Genomic DNA, 18,123 nt, shown 5'->3' with positions numbered 1-18,123 from the left:
TATATTATATTTTGATTGGAGTGAATGATGAGAGGACTATCATGTTTGGTTGAATCATACAGGTGTTCGTTGTAAGAACTAAAGATAAACTTACATTTTCTTGAAGAATGAGTCCATCTTGCTTTTCCATGGGTCATCTTTGGAAAGGATTGACTTGACTTCTGAGTTGGTAGGCTTGCTTTTAAAAAACTCTAAGATGCTCTTTCCACACTCCTTCATAGAAAGTTCAAGTGCACGCAGGACATTAATGTCAGTGAGCAGCTCAAAATGGGCGAACAGGCCTTTCTGAAAAAAGAGGTATGGCCACTTTTCCATCAGCTCCGTAACAGATGGTGCTGGCACACTATTTATTTGGCTCCGTTGCAGGCAGAAAGTTGTCTCCATCAGTTTTTCTACCTCAGCTTTCTCAGCTCCCTTTGCACCTTCTTGACGGAATAGATCCTCTAGCTTCTGGCGTTTAGTCTCAATGGAGACATCGGTCTCATCTAAAGGAAGATCAGGCTGAAACCGGGTGCAACCATATGTGTTAGTGCCAGCTGACTGGTGTTGTCGGAAACTAGTGGCCCGGCTGAGGTTATCAATTCTATTCTTGATCTGGGCAAAAAGTGAGCTGTAACCTTCCCCTACAACTTGGCCATCATGAAGTTGATCAGCAAAGCTCTGGGGATATTGATGGACAATCACTTTACAAATAGTAAGACACTGTGCACGTGTTGGTGTTGGCTGAAATTTTCTCATTTCATCTGCAAGCACCCTGACCATTTGTCGTCTTGCTGGTGGTGAAGATCTCTTCCCAGAAGAGAGAGCAGACTGAATTTCTGCAGGCAAGAGCGGCCATGGTACCTGAAAAGTATTTGACCACGATTTCCTAAAATGCGATGTAGATGGTCGACTGTTTTCAAGACTGCTTGATTCTCCATCAGTAGTTACCGACATATTAGAAGAGCATGGCTGTGGTGAAGAGCTTCCAGCTGATAAGGAAGGAGTGTGCTCTATAGTGGTGAGATCCAAACTGACAGTTTCTGACTCTGAGTAAAACAAAATATTGAACAGGTAGTTAAAATCCACATGATCTGTACAAACACAACTTGATATATACAGAAAAAAATGGATTCAATTCCACACACTGTAACAATGGCCGGTTTTCTACAAATGTAGACATTGTTAACATCTAAAACTATTCACATTGTTCATGTCACTACTGGGGTGAGTGCACAAGCAAGATAACAAATTGTTTAAGTAAAACTGAGTAAACAACGGCCATATCTGATTAATAGAAAATTATAACCCCGTTAACATCTCTCAACAACCCACTTTTACATGTTCAGCCATTTTAAAATGAATAGAAATATAGATGAAGATGTGAGATTATAATTACCCATTTTAAAAGCATTGAGAAGTTTTCTTAGTTTTATAGTTGGTAGTATGTCACTGATGTCTTCTTGTTGAACAAACTGAAGATCATCTTTGGATTCCAATCCAGAGCCTACAAGTTTGTCAATCAAAAGCTGTGTGGTGTTCTCATCATTTGACGCAAAGCCCTGAGGATGATTTCCCTCAGTTCTCCCACCAAGGCGGACATTGCTTTAAATTGAGACAAAAGAATGATGAAGAACTATTACAGACATATCAAACACTGTACTTTGACAATGGATAATAATCCAGAAGGTCATTCTGATTAACACAAGAGTAGGATTCATTCATTGGTGTCAAGCAATGAACACCCATGTCAGAGATACTGTAAGTTTGGAAAAGTTCTGTGATGAAGTACACTGAAGTATTGTGTATGACTGTCATCACAATCCTCCCCACAATAAGCCCCTCATCAGTTTCATGAATGACAACATACATGTTTTTTTTTGTATGTTGTGCCTTTCACAGTTGCCTCATGAGAAACCAAAGAATTTTCAGGCTGAAAATAATATCCAGATACAGACTCTCTTATGACATCATTGTAGTCACTCACCACAAACTCTGTTGCCTTTTCTGCTACAATAGCAGGAGGGAAGAGCTCACCAGCATGAAGAAACGCCTGCAGAAGCGGATGTCTTTCTGAGAGAGTAAAGCACCGATTTTTAAAGTTATGTAGTTTTCTTACACACTGTTTGAAATACATGTGCTTTCTTTCTAATCTTAATGTCCACAAACGGATTAGTGGTCCAAAATTAATAATGAGCTCTGGGTAGTGGCTAAGGTAATGATGTTTAGGTCTGAGAAGTAGGGAACATGTGTTTCCTAAAATATAGGTACTCATCAATTAGAACTCTCAAATACCCTATCTGACCATTGTAAATGGCTGGTGCACAAATAAGTGCAACAATTTCCCTTAACAGTAAAATTAGTTGCCAAACTTCATTCTCACCAGGTGATTCAATTTGGTCACCAATTAACATTGGCAGCATCCTCAAAAACCACCAGTTCTGTACAGCATGCCCACTTAGCTTCTCACTTCCTGGGTTAATTTCACACGGTCTGTCACAGTTGTCATTACCTAGAAACTTGAACTGACTAATCCTTCGATTCAATTCCAGGTATGTAAACTGTCTGTCAACCTTTACAAGATGTTGTATACATACAGCAAGGTCATATGACACAACACCTTCAAACTAATCATGTCCAAGGCATGGGGGCAACCCTGGCTGAGAGACATGATAGAAGGAGAGCTCATTGAACAAAGAGTTAAACTTGATGCCTCCACTATGGGCCAAACCCTTATCAAGGTTCTCAACGTGACTGCCAAAAATGTATTCTGAGGTCGCATGCAATGCGCAGCTCAGCTGCGCAAAGGAATTGCGTATAAACAATACAATTACTGTATGCTTAACTAAATTAATTGCATGATTTATATATACATATACTTACACACAGACTGCATATTGTAATTTGAATTAATAAAACTACTAACACTAAAATAACATTGAAAGGTCTGCTGCTGGAGACTTGACATTGGCTGTTGTATTTGAATAATTAATGAGGTAGGTCTTTGCAAGGTTTGGGTGCTGTTTTGGGATGTTTTAACAGTCATTTATGAATATAATTATATAAAAAATTATGTTCTGTGTAATAATGCGTTGAATAATGAATTGTCTGAATCATTTCTGAAGGTAATGTGTTATTCATTTCTAGTGTTACCGTTGTAGTGGTTACTGTTCCTCTGAGTCAAGTTCTGCTGAAACAACGTCGTAGTAGCAGTGATCTAAATCAATAACATGCAATATCAAACATCTTATGCAAGTTTGGTTGATTGTTCTGTGCGTTACGACTTAGGAGGGCACAAAAAGTCATTTGGGGGGGCACTACCCCCCGATGCCCCCCATCCTTGACGACGGGCCTGACAGGTGTACAGAGTGAATGTGTGAGTGGGTGAAGGTGATAGGAGTCCGGGAGAATGGAAGTGGTGCCCTCTGTTGGTGAGAGGGAGAACCACCGAGTCCGTACTCATGACAAGTAGTAGACCTACTAAATTAGTCTTAATCGTTTAATCACCACCACAGCGTCTTGTCTCCATTGGCAACATGCAAGAACGTGTTGATTGCAAGTGATGTCACAGGTAGCGGAGAGTGCAAGTAGCAATTGCAAGTGATATTGCAATTTAGTTTCTTTTTTCTTTTCTTCACCACCTGGCTACTGTTGTAAAATGTTGAAAGATTCAAACAAAAAGTTATCAATAAATATAAAAATAATAATAATAAAGACTGCAAGTGACATCGCTAGCGAAAGCACAAGTGCCTGAGAGTGCAAGTCTGAGAATGCAAGTCTGAGAGTGCAAGTGCAAGTCTGCAGCCAGACCCTTCTCCTATCTCATGGACTGAAATGTGCACATAACATAACTTACCACAAAAGAAAAAAAGATTGATTTCGTTCATTCCCATCCATCTACTACTTGGATAAAGTTTGGTAAAATATGCAGGTTGGATGAAAATTAGGGATTCTTACCTGTGTGTGATAAAGATGGCTGTTTGACTTCAGCCTGGGATCGGTCGACCAATTATTTGCCTATAACATTAGTTAAAACACTTAATTTAATTGAGGCATCTGATTTAAATCACAGAAGCTTCATTAGATGTTTAAGATGTTATATGTTAAAGTAATAGGTCATTTAAAGATAATAAAATAATAAATCGTTGCAAACCTACCTCAATCTGATATTCCAAAATGCCGCGCCTTGTGCTCATTGGATGAAAATAGGGTATAATACTGTTAATAACAGTGTCAAATTGTTGTAGATCGACCACTCAACCCGAAGTGAACAAGTCTTCCCATAATGCATTGTAAAATAATGCAATGCAATTTGCTGTTAAATTTCCATATAAATTTACAGGATTTTTTTTTTTACAGTGTACCTCCTTTAGTGGACTTTGAGTTTTGTGACCTTAGGGAGTGTGATGGATTGTAGAGTGGTAAAAGACTAGTTAGGTGTGCAGGAGCTAAACCATTAAGGGCCTTATAAGTAAGTAATAATATTTTTAAACAGAACATAACAGGTAGCCAGTGCAGAGTCTGCAAAATGACCTGGTAAGGACCCTAGCTGCTGCATTTTGTACTACCTCTAGTTTGTTTATTGAAGATGCAGGACCCCCCCTCCCCCCATTACAATAGTCCAGTCTAGAGACCATGAACTAGCTTTTCTGCATCAGAAGCAGGTAACAACTTTCGTAGCTTGGCAATGTATCAAAGATGGAAAAATGCTGTTTTTATAACATGAGTAAGATGTTTTTTAAAAGACAAGTTAATGTCTAATACAGTATAACAACCAGATTTTTGAATGTAGAGCAAGTAACAGTACGTCTGTCTATTTGCAAATTGTATTCTGCAAGCTCTATACTGTATTCTTTTTAGATTCCGTAATAATGATTCTGGTGCTGAACCATAAATATACTACTCCAATATTATTGCCTTCTCTATTTCATTACTGTACTTTGCATCCATTGTTGATGTTTTAGCTCGAAATCCACACTCATATTTACATAGTAATGGTTCTCCTTCTTCTTTTAGGATTTCATGGTGGTTGGCAAGCCAACTTAAGGGTGCATTCCTGCCACCACCAGTGTTTGTGAAGCACACAGTGGATAGGAAGTTTAGAAACAAGAACTACTAACAAGAGGAAAAATAACCACAACAGAATCTGGTATTCTAAATCCTATTAATCAACCCTGTTTCCTTTAAATTAACAACTAATTCTCGAAAGAGCTCCATCTCCTAACAGAACCTTGTGTGACAGATCATTTATTCTAAAATATCGTAAAGCTTGACCAGCTGGAAACGTTCTCTTTCATAATCCACACATTTATCACAATTTACATTTACATGTTTTCCTATTCTTTGCAACTGATTTAATCATTAATGACCGATACGCATTCTTGTTATTAAAACGTCCTCTTTCCTCTTTCTAAATCTTCAATTCCGGATATGGGTCCCCATACATGGCAAATATTACGACTTTCAAATAAAATGAACATAACATTTAATAAAACAAAAAATAATCATAAAATCAAGTTATAATAATAAAAATATACTGCTGGACATACTGATGATCAATAAAATAATAAAGTTTTTTACTGATTACTATATACAAAGTTTTTAAGGAGGAGACAGTGTGCAGAAGAAACTATTAAAGACTGTGTGTTACAAAAACTCTCAAATATGAGCAGAGGGCTTTGGGTAGTAGATGTCATATAAAGTTTAAAACACAGATCGACTGCTTGTATTATCGTCTCCTGTTCCATCGCCTCCCTTATTTAAAATAATAAAATCTTGGGAGGAGTTTTCCTTGTCACCAAGCACCAGGACATGTGGATTCTGGCTTGTCTCGTGATTCAAGTACAGCACTAATTAGTGCCAACCTTAAAAGAATAAAAAAATATTTCAGTTAACATGCATTGTGATGATATTTCATTGATACACTCACTTTACAAATGAGTTAAGTTAAGTTAAAAGCTACAGCGAATTTAAATTGGTTAAAGTGATAATTCACCCAAAAATGAAAATTCTGTCATCATTTTTTTATTCAAAATATCTTCTTGGAACTATTTGTATTGTACAATGTGCGTCTTCTACAAAATAAATAAAGGTGACTTGACTACACAGGGTACTGTCATTTTAAGTGTTGCTTTTACTTACAGTTTGAATGTCAATGAAGGACCGTTTCATTTCCGTGTATGATGTGCACACCATTTTTCCATTTGTGTGGTATGGTGCAGATGGCAGGAAGGGTTTAAAGACAATTTCTGCACGAAGGCCTTTAAATGAAAAAAATACAGATATTTTACGGACAAGTAAAAAAAAAAAAGCTAAGCTTACAGTTTACATTTTTTACAGTCTTTGTGGGGATCTACTATCATTTGCACTAAGAGACAGACTAAATCAGTTTTCACTCCCTCCAGAAAATTTGGCTATATTTGCAGCTAATATGAGTAAATTTGACCACCCTTTACCCTTTGACTGATTTGGACTTGTAGGGAGGAATAAAAGTACACTGTAAATGAAAGGAAGCTTTGTTGGACGGAATGCAACAATACACTTATTTCACCTCATTTGTCCTTTTTCATCATTTTTGGAAGTCATAGGTCTAAGTAAAATTGAAAACTTATGTATCATTAGTTTAAATAGGTTACTTACATTGAAATGTTCCAGTTAACAGGCAGAAATTGTATTGTTGCATTTTTTCCTTCACGAAAAAGTCCATTGTCTAAAACATAAGTATAAACACATTTAGTACAACACATTTAAAAAACATGTCAATCAATCTAGCTTCATAAGAGAAACTGCTGTAATTACAGGGCATTCTGATAGATGCATAACAATATTCAATATGAATAAATCATAAAAACACTTTTACTGTACAATTAATTAGTGTTGGTGCGCTAAGACGAATATGGCTTCTGTTTTACACTCCCCTCTTAAAGATTGGTTGTAGGAGTAATGTTAACGTTATGTAAATTTGGGGCACTGGTATAAATTTTCGCTGAAAGAGCGGATTACCTCACGACTGCGCGCTTTTCTTTCGTCTGGGTTTTGCACTTTTATATCAGAAAATTGCAGGTTCATTCAAACGATTCTCGCGGAGTCCGTTGTCTGTCGCATCAGTCATGACTGATGTGTGTGAGCTCAGCTCGCGCAGCAGCTTCATTCATTGGTCAGATCCCATAAATGGTCCGTGCGGCTTTTCTAACATTTTTAAGTCTAAATCATTTAGTGTATTAATACTGGCGAACAAACAGGAATAGCATTCATTTACAATCGATCTAATTATTTGGGGGAAACAAACGGACTAAAGGGAATTAAAACTTTTTTAACGTATATATATATATATATATATATATATATATATATATATATATATATATATATATATATAAAGAATTAACGTATCAGACTCTAATGTTATGACAGTTATATACATCATACGATTATATTAACAGTTAACTTACCCTTCATTATCAGGCAGGCTGCCGCTGATGTCCGCACTGAGTCTCTGACTGGGCCGTTAAAATTTGAACAGGAGTGAAGCGGGAAACATTTAACCCAACAGTTGGGTTATAACTAAAAATAAAATAAAAAATTACCCAACAAATTTTAAGATAACCCAACACATTGACCCAATATGTGTAACCCAACGGTTGGGTTAAAAAAAAAAAACAACGTTTTTTGCTGTGTGGATGTCACTTAAACCCATTTCTTGTGCTCCATCATTGGCCTTCGATCCAAAGCTTGATAATTTTTTATATTCATATTCCCAACAGTCCTTCAACACCATTTTAACTGGATTACTGTCCAAGTGTCTCTTCGTGCTCATCCAGTAACTCATCTTTTACTTAAGCCTATGAATTTCTTGAGACATCTTGCCCAGTAGCGTAGCCAGAAAAAAGACTGACATTTATTGTCAGATTACTGTGCAAAATTATGGGATAGTATTTTTGTCGCACTGCTTCCGTCCAACCATACTCCAACCATACTCCTATGGGTAAGTTGCAGGTCATGTCAAAATGTAGTTAATTGTTAAATGTAATAATTTTCTTCCAAATATGATAATTATGAACTTCTGGTACTATACTTGGACATTTCCAATCTGGCAACACTGTTGATGTTGGGCCCGGCATCAAGCCAAGGTTTTTTGCTAAAAAAAAAATTAAGAAAGGAGCTGTGCAACATATTGCTAGCTAGCAATGTGCAATCAAAAATTATCTATTTATATCATAGACTGCTGGGGTCACAGTCAGCTGCTGTTTGCTGATTGGCTGGCAGTCCAAATGTCAGCAGATATATTGTATTTTAAAATTTAAATTACATTTTAACATTTTAAGCATTATTGCACCATATATTGGATTCTTATTTCTGTGCCCCTGAGAGTATGATTTAGAATGTTCAGTGACGTCACAGAACTGCCAGATTCAAACACCTTTGCGCGTTGGCTGGCACTGAGCCAGAGACGGACGCGCTCAGAGCTTGTCATATATCACAATTAATATGCAGTGTTTTCAACCCGTCCCCATAATGTTTATTTTAGGTTTCATACATTTAAATATACATAATCACAAGTAAAACAATACATTGGTAGTTTGTAAAATACACACTGATGTCTATGGAAGCAGCAAAAACTATCTAATCAAATGTAATTTGCAGACGTGTTTTATTCATATATCAGACAAACATAGCAGAACAATAAAGTTTACTCTATTCTTCTGCCAGTTCAACAGCCACTTTAATGTATTTCGGGAGAAACTGGGGAATTCAAGTGCTGTACGTTAAATTCCGGCTGACAGGACTCTGAACTGCAGCGCTCATCTTGTTATAGATCAAGATCATTTATAAAGTTTTTTTAAACGAAAAATCGGAATATCAGATAGTTGACATGATAAGCAAGTTTGTGTATATATTTTAATGAATTTTTTTTTTTAAATAAAACGAATACCGATACATCTGTTAGTGGCTGCAGTGTGTCACGTGACAATCATGACACGCTGAAACAAGGGATAAGCATATTTGTACACGACAGTATTTACGCGTGAAAGGGTTGATTTAAAAATATATATATTTTCTAATTAAGCAACAATAGCCCAAGTTTAGTAAACATTTTTTATTGAGACTTTAAAAAATTATTCTGCATCTATTTTTAGGTGTGCCAGCTGTCACTGTGGGTGGCACAAGCACACCCTGGCACACCCGTGGCTACGACACTTGCCCATCATCTCTACATGAGCTGCTGATAAAGGGGATGATCTAAGAGCTCCTCAACAAATTATTGTTGCTTGTGATTGTATTGCCTCTAATTTTAACAATTTTGCCTGGGTTTTTGCTACAGAATAACCTTTCCACTCACGCAACATTACGCCTTCCTTTCCACAGCGCAAAATCATCTGCATAAGACTATCTTCCTATCCCACTATCAACCATTGTAAAAATGTAATCAATCATTAAGTTAAACAGAACTGGATTGCTAACGCCACCCTGAGGAGTTCCATTGTCTATTGTATGTATCTGAGAAAAAGTAGTACCCATTCTTACTGTTATAGTTCTATTGAACAAGAAATTCCTGATCCAGTTATGCATTTTTTCTTTAATCTAATTTAATAAAAAGTCCCTCTTTCCACATCATATCATAGGTCTTTTCAACATCAAAAATACTAAACTACAGCTTCCTTGTTTACCTTGTCTATCTTATTTCTGTCACGGTGCAGGGTGCCATCTCAGCTTCCCCTGTGGTCTGTGTTGTCCTGTCTGTTCAGTAGCTCGTGGTCTGGGCAATCAGCGCTGATTGTGGTGGGGTTGTGCAGATCACAAACTGATTCTTCCCCACCTGTCGCTCGTTCCCCCACTCCCTTATATGTCTCTGCTTTTCTGTCTGTGGTCGTGAGTAGATTGTTTTGTCTTTGCCCATGTTTTGCATTATTCTCAGTATCAGTCTCACCTTCTGTTCTTGTGTCAAAGGATCCGTAATTCGGAGATCCGGCAGTGTGAGTGGTCCGCAGTGTGCCGGCAAGCTCGGAGATCTCTGTGTGCGCCAGAGCATTTCGTTATTATTTATGTTATTTTGTGTTTTGTGGCAAGAATAAAGATTCTCCTTTTTCTTTACTCTGCATCTGAGTCCTCTGTCCAGTACGCACCCATGACAATTTCAGATTCCAAGTTTAGCACAGAATCCATTTTGTTACGTCCTTTCTAAATCCTCTTTGGTATGGTGATAAGAAATGTTTCTTCTCAGTGACATATACCAGTCTACTCATTACCATAAGCCCCCATCAGTTTGAAGAAATTAGATGTCAAAGCTATGGGTCTGTAGTAAGTTGACTGCGTAAAATCCTTGTCTGGTTTTGCAATTGGAATTATAATCCCATGCTTCCAGTCAACTGGTCACTTTCCTGACTCCCAAACCTTTATCAAAAATATTTAAGAATAAATCTAGTGATGCTTTTGATAGATGTTTTACATCTCATAACAGATGTCATCTCAACCTGGAGAAGTTTGTTCAACCACTTGTGACGGTGGGGTGAAGGACAGTCAGGAAACAGATATGAGTTAACAGACTAAGAAGACGACACCCCGAAGTGGTGGTGAGGAGGTGAGGAATCCGGATGATGGCGGAGAGAAGGTGAGTAGTCCGTATGATGACGGTGAGTAGGCAGCAGGAGAGGATGGCACAGGAACTGCGGGGAATAGAGCCGAAGGTAAGTGTTCGTGGCTGAGTGGAAGTGTGGAGAGTGGATGAGGTTCTGGGAAAAACACAGACATCCAACGCAGACAACACTAGAGCCAACAAACAGGGTAACCGACATTAAACAATGATTTCACAAACACAAGACGTGAGACAAGCTAATATATAGGGGATATATTCTTGGAGACCAAACATCGCAACGTCCTCTCTAAATCTTGGTTGGCTCACTCAGATTGTCCGTTGCTTTGGGGATGATAACCCGAAGACAAGCTAACTGACACTCCTAACAATTTGCAAAACTCTTTCCAAAATTTGGATATGAACTGAGATCCGTTGTCCGAAACCACGTCTACTGGGAGGCTATGAAGCCGAAAGACGTGATCTAGGACAGTGACCGCTGTCTCCTTGGCTGTAGGTAATTTGGGCAAGGGAATGAAATGTGCTGCCTTCGAGAACCGGTCCACTACGGTCAAAACGACCGTTATACCATTAGAGGGCAGGAGGGCGGTAACATAATCTAGAGCGATGTGGGACCAGGGTCTCGAAGGGACAGACGGCGGTCGAAGAAGCCCATCAGGAGGTCGGTTAGATGACTTACCACTGGCGCAAACTGAGCAAGCCAAAACAAAATTGCGGACGTCGCGAGCCATACGTGGCCACCAGAATCATTGTCTAACCAACCCATTAGTTCTACTTATCCCTGGGTGACAAGCTACATTAGAACAATGACCCCACTGGACAACTTCGGACATTAACCCCTTTGGCACAAATAAACGGTTCGGTGGACAACCGGACGGAGGCGTTACCCCTTGTAAGGCCGTCTTGACCTTCGACTTGACCTCCCATACAAGTGCGGATACCACTAACTTCTCAGGTAAAACACACTCAGGAGTCACCGGACGGGCGGAGGGATCAAAAAGACGTGATAAAGAGTCGGGTTTGACATTTTCGGAACCCCGGGCGATACGATAAAGTAAACTCAAAACGACCGAAAAAAAGTGCCCACCGAGCCTGCCTGGAATTGAGTCTTTTGGCAATTCTAATGTACTCTAAATTCTTATGATCGGTCCAAACAATAAAAGGAGCCCCTGAACCTTCCAACCAGTGACGCCATTCTTCTAATGCTAATTTGACGGCCAACAACTCTCTATTGCCAATGTCATAATTACGTTCGGCAGGAGATAGTCGATGAGAGAAAAACGCGCAAGGATGTACCTTATCGTTCGAAGCAGCACATTTGGACAACACTGCTCCTACCCCCACCTCTGACGCGTCAACCTCCACCACGAACTGCCGTGTGGGATCAGGGGCCACAAGGATGGCAGCCGAAACGAAGCGGTTCTTGAGGTTAGCGAACACGACCACCTGAACGGAGTACTGGGGGAGGTCAAGGCTGTCAGAGGTGAAGCTAGTTGGCTGAAATTACGTATGAAACACCGATAGAAGTTGGCGAACCCCAGAAACCGCTGTAGGGCCTTACGGGAATCTGGAGATGGCCAATCTATCACAGCCTTAACCTTGTCAGGGTCCATACATATTCCCTCGGACGAGACGATATACCCTAGGAAAGGAACAGACTGTGCATGGAATACGCATTTCTCTGCCTTGACAAAAAGCCCATTCTCAAGTAACCTCTGGAGCACTCGTCTGACATGTTGAACATGTTCCTGAAGAGATGAAGAAAAAATCAGTATATCATCCAGGTAAACATATATAAACTGATCTACCATATCTCTCAACACGTCATTCACGAGTGCTTGGAAAACCCGGGCGAGTTGGAGAGCCCGAACGGCATCACCAAGTATTCAAAGTGCCCTCTAGGGGTATTAAAGGCAGTTTTCCATTCATCCCCCTTCCTGATGTGGACCAAATGATAAGCATTGCGTAAATCCAGTTTTGTGAATATGGATGCTCCCTGCAACCTCTCGAAAGCTGAAGACATGAGTGGCAAAGGATAGGTATTCTTTATCGTGATGTTGTTCAGCTCTCGGTAATCAATCCAAGGTCACAGAAAACCATCCTTCTTACCCACAAAAAAGAATCCCGCCCCCGCTGGAGAAGAGGAAGGACAGATGAACCCAGAGGCTAAGGAATCAGAAATGTATTTCTCCATGGCCTACCTCTCAGGAATAGACAGAGAGTATAACTTGCCCTTAGGCGGAGACTTACCTGACACTAAGTCTATAGCACAGTCGTAGGGACGATGCGGAGGGAGAGAAGCAACACGGGACTTACTGAACACTTCCTTCAGGTCCAGATACTCAACGGGCATGTTTAGCAAAACCATGCTCTCCTTCTGAAATACAGAAACAGGGACAACAGGACAAGCAGAAACCAGACAAGACTCATGACAACTTTCACTCCACAATGTGACAGTGTTAGAACCCCATTCCACTCGTGGATTATGTTTGGTTAACCAAGGGTGACCTAAAACAATGGGAGCAACAGGGGAGTCCATGAGGAAAAAGTATATGGTTTCGTGATGGTTTCCAGACGTGAACAGTGTGATGGGTTCTGTATGGTGAGTGATGTGAGGCAGTTCCTGGCCGTTGAGTGCGGTGACATGGATGGGGAGAGACACAGGAAGGACAGGAATGTTCAAGTGACGTGCAAGTGAAAAATCAATGAAATTACCTTCGGCTCCGGAGTCTAGAAGGGTGTGACATTCGTGATATTGATTCCTCCACCGCAGATTCACCGGAAGGAGAGTCGATGATGTAGAGGAGGACTTCTCAGCGGAGATCCCACCCGATAGTAGCCTCAAGTTTACTATCGGGCTAGCTCTTTTACCGGGCATGAGTAGGTGTTATGAACAGAGCCTCCACAGTACAGACACAGTCCTTGGGACCTTCGCTGTTCCCTCTCCCTCTGGGACAGCCGAGCTCTACCCACCTGCATGGGCTCATGGTCGTCGACGGAACCGACCGTGTTCTCTCGACTCAAGCGCCCCCTAGCATGAGAGATGGTAGGGCGAGAAGGACTGGGTTGGCGATCCAGGCGATTAATCCGTGCGTCGACCCATAGAGCCAACTCTATGAGTCCTTTGAGAGTGGGGGGCAGCTTGAGGAGGTAGATCTCTTTCTGAACACGGTCGGATAACCCATGCAGTAATCGATCCCACTGCGCCACCTCGTTCCACTGGCATGCGGCTGCCAGGGTGCGGAACTCGATGGAGTAATCGGTCACTGATGAAGAGCCTTGACGGAGTTCCGAGAGTTGATGAGCGGCTTCCCTGCCAGCCGCGGCACGGTCGAATACTCTCCTCATTTCCTCAGAGAGGGCGTTGAACGAGGCACAACACGGATGTTGGTTCTCCCACACCGCCGTCCCCCATAAGGCAGCCTTGACGGATAACAACGTAAGTGTGAACGCCACCTTAGAATCCTTGGTGAAAAACACAAAAAAACACAGACATCCAACGCAGACAACACTAAAGCCAACAAACAGGGTAACCGACATTAAACAATGATCTCACAAACACAAGACGTGAGACAAGCCAATATATAGGGGATGAGTAATGAGTGACAGCTGTTGCTGATGACAATTAACGGAGATGCCCACAAGCTAATCAGTGCAGACGCGAAACACACAGACTTCACCACAAAGTGCAAACACCCCGAGATCATGGTTTACCAACCGTGACACCACTACAAGTGCTTTTTTCAGTTCATACAAGGTAAATTCAAGGTAAAATATACTCCAATAAATGAGGGTATATATACTTTCTTTAAATCCTCTGATAAATTTGAGTTACTGTGAACTTTAACTAATGTTTTCCGCAAACACCTCTGCTTTTCTGCTTTCAGATAAAATGTGTCTATTATTATATATTAAACCAGGGCCCGTATTCATAAAGAATCTTAATACAAAAAGTAGCTCCTAGTGACAAAATTCTAAGAAAATTCTTAGAAATGTGGGCGTTTACTCTTAAAATTAACGAAAAAATCCTAGTAAAGAAAAAAGTAATTCAGAAAGCATCTTAACCCTTAAAAGATGTCTTAAGGTCAAACTTGTTAGGAGCACAGACGAGGACATTTAAGAGGCTTAAGAGTTTCTTTAGCAGAGGAGAAAATGGCAGAAAGACGAAGAAGCAGAAGAAATGTGTTGCAGACAATGGATGACAGTGAGTTAATAAGACGCTATAGATTAGATCGTGCAGGGATCATGTTTGTGACTGATCTTATTAGAGACGTGCTAACATCTCAGACACAGCGCAGAAATGCCATAGCGCCAGAAATTAAAGTAATCACTACATTACGATATTTGGAAACTGTGATGATTTGGGTCTGTCACAACCTTCTGCAGAGTGATCACACAAACAATTACAGCACTTTCAGAACATCTTATTGTGTCGCAGTTCATTTCGTTTCACCTGGACATTCCCACCTTGCAGGCTCAAAAAAACTGCATTTATGAATATAGCAGGCTTATAGATGCGCACAAGCAGGGGGAATGAACCGTTAATAGTTTGTGCTATACGCTCTTTAAGAATGGCCTTGTGCTCATCCACTAACTGGGCTAACAGTAAACACTGTTCCTCTGTCCAGTTAGGCTTTCTCCCCCTTCTTGGTTTTGATTCCATGTTTGATACATTAAAACCAACATTCAAACTGCCACTTAAAGGGGGGGTGAAATGCTCGTTTTCACTCAATATCCTATTAATCTTGAGTACCTTTAGAGTAGTCCTGCATCCTTCATAACCCCAAACAGTCTTTAGTTTTATTATATTCATAAGAGAAAGATAGTCTGTACCGATTTTTCCCAGAAAAACACGACCGGCTGGAGTACCTATAGAGTCTTTAGTTTTATTATATTCATAAGAGAAAGATAGTCTGTACCGATTTTTCCCGGAAAAACACGACCGGCAGAATACCTATAGAGTAGTACTCCATCCTTCATAACTCCAAAAAGTTTTTAGTTTTATTATATTCATAAGAGAAAGATAGTCTGTACCGATTTTTCCCGGAAAAACACTACCGGCTGAAGGCGTGACGTGTGGGCGGAGCTAAAGAATCACGAGCGCGAGTAAGCTTTTGCGTTGAGAGCGTGTGGCAGCTGTAACATTACCTTGAGGGGAAAACCACCATCCAAAACAAATCATGGCTAACAGTCAGATTCAGCGTATATTTATGATCCAGAATCAGATCCAGAGGCTGAAATTTAACAAGAGCAGCATCAGCAACGACGTCTCTATGTGGTATGTCCTTAAACTGTATATATTTGCTTAGCGGTTTGGGAAAATGACTTTTTTTTTTTTTTTTTTAAGCTGTACATGTGGAAAGTGCAGTTTGATGACAACATCGCATGTTGTTTACTTGATGTGCTTACACGCCGATAGCTAAGTTAACAACACAGAGATATTTGAAGCAGTTTTACTCACCACATGCAGTTCCAACACACGATCGTGACCCTTTTTCGTTGGGACTGCATTATCCTTAAGAAATAAACGATGTGCAAATCCGGCGTCAAACTGGGACTTGTTTGCAAAACAAGCATCTTCGAAATGCAGGGAACAAACAAAAACAATTGCACAACTCCGTTGATGCTCTGTAAAAATAAACTCCATCCACTGGGTCTTAATGCTGTTTTTTTTTTTGGTAATCTGTGCAGGGTTGTCTTGCCCTGGCAACCAAAAACACACTTCTTTTGTGACATTTCGCGACGCTCTCGCTCTGATCAGTGAATGTCTGTGCTCTCAGTGCTCTGCTATACGGCAGAAGTGCCCTCAGGACCCATATAAGGAAATTCCGCTCCATCTAACGTCACACAGAGCCATACTCGAAAAAAACGTTCCGAAACTTGTGACAAACCGGAAGGAGTATTTTTGGATAAAAAAATACTCCTTCAAACGTACAACTTAATTTTTGAAACTTTGTCCATGTTTAGCATGGGAATCCAACTCTTTAACAGTGTAAAAAACTCAGTATGCATGAAATAGCATTTCACTCCCCCTTTAAATAGGACAGCAATCACTGTAATTGGAAAGAGTGAAACAATTTCTATCATTCTAAGCCAATCAAATACCTTTTTAGGAAATGAAAAGCATGGTAAATGAAAAAAGGATTTATATACACACATAAAATGTGTGCGTGTATGTGCGCGCGAGAGAACGGTCAAATAGGAAAAAGTACATATGTAAATTCAAAGTGAGAATTAGAATAGACCCTATACTTAAAATCACTCTTTTTTTTCTTTCTTGGACAACCAACCAATCACAGTCTTCAAAAGATTGTGTCATACATTGCAACGGGGCCTCCTCACTAAGATGAACGTTTTTGTATTTTCCTTACTCAGAGTTGCTCTCAGATCGGTCCCAAATCGCTCTTAAGCTGACTCCTACGTTAAAGTTTTTAAGCTAAATTAAGAGTTTTCTGAGAGGATTCTTAGAATCTTTATGAATACGGGCCCAGGATGTTACAATCTCTTTGTATCCCTCCCATCTTTCTTTTCCCTCTCCTTTATTAATTTCAATGTCTTCAGCAACACTTTTACAAAATGTACTCCAATAATTTCTGTTAGATGTCTGAATTACTCTCCTCACTATAGCCAGTGCCATTTTATAATAAACTAAATCATTAAAGTTATGTGACATTCTTACCCCGTTGATGGCTTTATTTTTCAGCATTCATGGTTTTATAACCGCTGGCCAAATTCAAATCGAAACTAAAATTTAATAATCTTTGAGAGCAAGAGCCCCCCCTGTTGTTTGGGGGGCCCTAGGCATCTTGCGTATTTTGCGTGGAGGAAGGATCGTCTCTGGTTTTATTCATTCAAGCCAATACGCAACTGTGCTCTCTATCTCATAGATATGCATAGATTCCCCATTCGACCGCTCCAGGCACGTAGATTCGGACGCCATCTTGGAGCGGTCAACTCGACGTCATTCAACACACTGAATCGGGTCAGTGATTCAGTGATTACTATGGTGAATTCTATAAACGTATTTTTGATACAAAACAAATGAACGTCTTAATTTCGTTGTTACAGACGATCAGTTGTTTTGCATCAAAAATACCTTCATTTAATTCACCATAGTGATCACTGATTATTCAAAATATGCCACAATCAGAACGGCTCTGTGAGAACAAATATACCTTGATAAAATCACGTCAGGTTGACGGCTTACATATAGTGGCCTGTAGAAACAGTCGCTTACGGGGAATATATATATATATATATATATATATATATATATATATATATATTAGGGGTGTAACGGTTCACAAAATTCACGGTTCGGTTCGGTACGATTCACTGATGTCACGGTTCGGTTCGGTACGGTTCGGTACGTTTTAGATACAGCAAAAAGAACAAATTGGCAACAAAGTATGTTTTTTTTTTTTTTTTACATTGAACAATGATCTATTCTTTACCCATCTTCTATGGTGTTTTCTTAGCAGCATACTGTATAAAACAAAAACAGCTCCTTATTAAAAAAAATTGAAAATGTTATATTGTTGTAGTAGTTATGA

At 39.8% G+C, this 18,123-nt stretch overlaps 1 protein-coding gene across 16 annotated transcripts in view; it reads right to left on the bottom strand.

The window, feature by feature from the left end:
- LOC127984191 (60S ribosomal protein L7-like 1) overlaps window positions 1-17,496 on the bottom strand; it is a 36,545-nt gene extending 19,049 nt beyond the window's left edge. For 4 of the 16 annotated variants that reach the window (XR_008160555.1, XR_008160556.1, XM_052586719.1 and 1 more), the window contains exons 1-2: window positions 17,250-17,340; window positions 9,648-13,993 (exon numbers count right to left, since the gene is read on the bottom strand). The gene's annotated coding sequence lies outside the window, so the exon portion shown is untranslated. Of the gene's footprint in view, window positions 1-94; window positions 1,029-1,378; window positions 1,585-1,966; window positions 2,053-3,936; window positions 5,844-6,120; window positions 6,240-6,618; window positions 6,689-7,430; window positions 7,543-9,647; window positions 14,082-17,249 lie in introns of all 16 variants that reach the window. The other 12 variants (XR_008160551.1, XR_008160549.1, XR_008160550.1 and 9 more) reach the window with 12 other exon arrangements.
- Window positions 17,497-18,123: the final 627 nt, after the last annotated feature.

This window comes from Carassius gibelio, chromosome B20, assembly GCF_023724105.1.
Source record: "Carassius gibelio isolate Cgi1373 ecotype wild population from Czech Republic chromosome B20, carGib1.2-hapl.c, whole genome shotgun sequence".
Classification (NCBI taxonomy): domain Eukaryota; kingdom Metazoa; phylum Chordata; class Actinopteri; order Cypriniformes; family Cyprinidae; genus Carassius; species Carassius gibelio.
The sequence above is the reverse complement of the archived record's forward strand: the minus strand, read 5'-3'. Positions and strand labels throughout refer to the sequence as shown.